This window comes from Polypterus senegalus, chromosome 11, assembly GCF_016835505.1.
Source record: "Polypterus senegalus isolate Bchr_013 chromosome 11, ASM1683550v1, whole genome shotgun sequence".
Taxonomy (NCBI): Eukaryota; Metazoa; Chordata; class Cladistia; order Polypteriformes; family Polypteridae; genus Polypterus; species Polypterus senegalus.
The window spans coordinates 128,670,842-128,675,403 of NC_053164.1; positions in this window are offsets into that span (position 1 = coordinate 128,670,842).

Sequence of the window (4,562 nt, forward strand, 5' to 3'; positions counted from 1 at the left end):
CTGCATGAAGGGTTAAGAGGCTCAAGTTTGTTGGTTTTTTTCCCAATCTGTTGTAAGACATGAGACATACAGTATATTACATTTCTTATCTATGTAAAATATTCTCATTCTCTTCCTAGTTCTTCCCACCGTTTACCTAATGTCCAAGCCCACTAATGTCTGTCATCTAGTGTCCATCATCTGACCGAAATTTGCCAGCATTACTCCTTGAAATCAGGAGGACCCACACGTGAGATACTGGGCTACTCAAATAAAAGTTACTTAATACACTCACATATCTCAAGGCTGAAGTTTTAAGAGGCTGCTTCTCTAAGACAATGGTGTTTAGTTTTCTTATAGTACACGCTATGGCTTTGGCTTGTTGTTACCTCATTCTAGTGTCTGAGCAGGAGAACAGGGGCCAAGCCACAACAAGTAACACAAGTGACTTTGAGCTGATAAATGCAGGCAGTTTTCTAGCTGTTTGGAAGAAATAAAACTACACGCCTTTAACAATTAACTCTTGTATAACCTAAAGGTACCTAATACAACACAGTTTGCTTTACCTTGATTAAAAAAAGATTGATACTATACATAAGAAAGCATTGATACATGGATTTAAATTCTTGGTAACTCCAACTGACCTGTAGATTATGCCCTATAAATTTCATTTCCTACCTAAAATTGGCTGTGTTGCAGCTACAGTAATGAAATTCTTAACATCTCGCCCTCTTTCATTAGCACCAGCATTTTTCTGTTTCAGCAGTTCACAGTAGAGTTCACACACTATATAATAAATTTTGGGACAGATCTCATAGCTGGATCTTTCAATGTGTACTTCCTGAACTGGCAGCTAATTTGAGACACAGACTCTTCTGTCTTTTTACTGACGATTAATAATGAAGATTAATGATTTATTTCTATTTTGATGTAGCATTTCGTCAGCTGGTTAAAGGCTTTCAGCACAGCAGGCATGATGGAGTGAAGCTCAGCTGAGATATTCTAGACCTGTCGGCCTGCTCCCTGACGTGACATCAGATAGTCTTTAGTGCAAATACGCAGCATTGGTCCACTAAAAAGGGAACTAAAATACAGTCTTGTGCATCATACTCATTACATTGGACCTTTAATATATTTGTCACGCCAATGTACATTATAATAATGGCTCGGTGATATGAATTATTATGCATGTGAGTTGTCATTTAACTGGATTGGCTGCGTTTTCCTGCTTCATAAAGGCTGTTGCCATTTCCCACTTTCTCTGAAATATTGTGTACGCGTGGGTAGAGTTGCCATAAATATACACTCGTTCCCCCATCAAATTTTCTTTTATAGATGCCAAGGTTTGCTTGTGAATATGTGTATGCACGTTTCAAGCCCTTGGTCCCTTGTCTGCCGATAGTGGAAGGAGCTTATAAAAGCCTGCCAAGAACTTGGTACAGCTACATTTTATTTTTCACAAGGGTGGCATGTGTTTTGGTATGCTTTATATATATTTTTAAAATAAATCTTACGTAGAGTTATTAAGAAACCACCTTCCCATTTTCTGAACATTGATGAGGTTAAGAGGAGCCAGGGCTAATCCCAACACATATTCTCATGCCTTGCCAGTCTACAGTTCCCAATTTGTCTAATGTATAGTGGGAAATCCATAGAACAAAACAATGCAGACGCCAGATTGCTGATGTGTGAGAGGCCATTTAAAGTTCGTCCCCATTCCCTCTATGGAAGTCAATGTAACTTGTAATTCTGAAAGAATACAAAATTCTCTGCTCTCATCACACACAGCCTTGATTAAGCTGTCTACAGTGGAATGATATCTGAAGGACTATAAAGTGGGCACTATGGACTGAGCTGGTCACACATAGAAACCGTATTGTCAACTTTTCTGTACTAGAAACATCGATGTCCAGATTGTGAACCAGCTCTGTCAGTTAGCATTAATAGGTCAGGAGTGTCCACTACCTGGAAGAAAACAGCAAATACAGTAAATAAACTTTTTACAGACACTCAAAGTTTTGTTTCTTTTAATCATCATTTGCATCATATTAATGTAATAATGAGACAATAGAAATGTATTTTATTTATAAAAATGCACATTTTATTAAAAAATCAAATTGACAGAAAGCAATGCAATACTGAGTTTAAATGAAAACATTTATTGTAGTTGTCCTGATGTTTTCTAACCATTATACACCAAGTCCTGGGCTCTTCAACATACTGCTTTACCACCTGCCAAATATCTAGTTTACTGTTTCTCTTGGAAGCGACCGTACGTGAAGCCTAAAACTTGCTTCTTATTGCTTAAAGCCTGCCGCCATTCTCCTTTGCTAACCACTCTTGGGGTATTATGCTATGGCTAGAGGCTTCTTATGAGATGTCACTGTAACCAGAATTGTATCCACCACCACTGCTTTCTTCCTGCCTGTTATGCTTGTTTCAGAATATTCTTAACTCACAGGGTCAACAGAAGCCATTGATGTAACAAAGGATGATGAAATTGTCTAAGTTCATAAACAGGTACACTCAACTGGTCCAAAAAATAGTTTGGTCAATCTTTTTTGTTCTTTGTCCAAACCATCATATACAGGTTGCAAAATTGGGCAAATTGTAAGCTTTAGCATTCCCAGTGTTTTGTTTATTCACACAATGTGCTTTACTTTTAGGATGGACTGCAGACTCAATAAATGTATTTGTGTTAAGCTGAAGAGTTCAGAGTAATGAGAATGTTACAATAAATGTCAATAATACTTTTCATGTGCTGAAAGCAAGAAAAATAAAGTGCAAGGCTTGAAGAAGGAACATGCACTTTATGCAAAAATATGGTGCATTAAAATGTGCTTATGTGCAAGTAGAAGCAAGTTGAGATAAATGTATTTAAGCTAAAAAAAAATGGACTAAATAAGGACTCGGGTCAGAAAAGCTGCAATCATTTTACTCAGGTAAGATCAGTACTTTTACTCATCCAGTTCAGTTTCTTGCTTTACATATTTTGTGGTCTACACATTACAGCAGAATCTTAACACTACCCAAGCTACTCATTTAAGACAGGCTGAAATATAAGTAATCAACGTAGACTTCAGCATTAAGGTTTGCAGTGCCATGTAATGAACATGTCTGTATTATGCGGCATATAGTATGGGATTCATAAAAGCAGTGCTAATGTTTGTGATGTGCAAAGTTTTGGAATGTCAAATGCAAAGCATATTCTACTAAAAATCTTTGTGATGCACCATCTGTTGGAATGACAAATGCATTGCATTTTATTACTGCAAATGTTTGTGATGTGCCATCTGTTGGAATGACAGAGCAACTGGACAGACAGACTGAGACTTCCCCTTTTATTAAGGTGGATTGCATACAACTCAAATGTATGTTTTTTCTAAAAGAAAAATACCTAATCTCATGTTCACTTCATCAAAACAATAGAAAGGCATTCAGGAATCCAGCAAGTACTGTGTAAAAGAATTTCATTTAAGAAAGACATCACAGGAGCGTACTATGCAAGATATTAGTCTTGCTCTGATATGCTAACAATTCTGTGTTCAGACAAAATCTTATAGATATAAAAATACTAGAGCATGTTTTGCATATTGCTGATAACGTGAAACTTTAGACAGGTTCATTTACTTAACAGGTAAAGGGGGATGATCTGGACATGAAAAATGAAATATATTCATGCACTGAGACTCAAGGTCAGAGGGTGTTTACTAGAAATTAGAGAAGCACCTGCATGCTTTAAACCAGGAGAATGAAAGTTTGTATAAAGCACTTTTGTTGAAACAAAATTCTCATGGCACTCCTTCAAGGATAACTTTAAGCCAGCTTCATCCTTTTGGGACAATAGCGATTTATTTAAAATATCTTAAACACCTTCTGAGCCTAAGAGACCAAGATGCTAAACTGTTTTGAAAAGTTTTTTCTCCAACAGTTTCTCCACGTCTCCAATTGTAGAATAGTGACTAAAAATAACGGCTAAAAATCACCAGTCCATTTTCAAACTTGTCCATCCAAATTCACAGTTGCTGGGAGCCATGAGCCACAAGGCATGGAGTAATTCTACACTGACTTCTAGCCCAGGGGTCCTCAATCACAGTCCTGGATGGCCGCAGTGGCTGCAGGTTTTTGTTCCAACCCAGTTGCTTAATTAGAAAGCAATTCTTGCCAATAATTTAATTTCATGGCTTGATAGTGCTATAACTCTGCTATTTCAGGTAATTCGCATATCTGATTTTCTTCTCCTTTCTAAGGATATCATCTATTTGATTTGAAGGCTAAAATGGATGAGTAATTCTCAGCCCTTCACTTTTTTCTCTGCGCTTTCCTTCCAAGTATTTAATTAAACCCAATAGTGCATGATAAATACTCACAGGTGTAAATGGTAACAAGCTAAATGGAGAACTGCTGGTTTCTTTTGTCATTTCCATGTTATTGCTAATTAGGAGCAATTAAAAACCAAGAATACGGCTGCTTAAGACTCAAATAAGCAATAAGGTTTCAAAATCTTAACAAGTGAGACAACTAAAGTGAAGAAGAAGTGTTACTTGAGCAATAAGTGCTTCTTATTAAGTAAATGGGTTGGA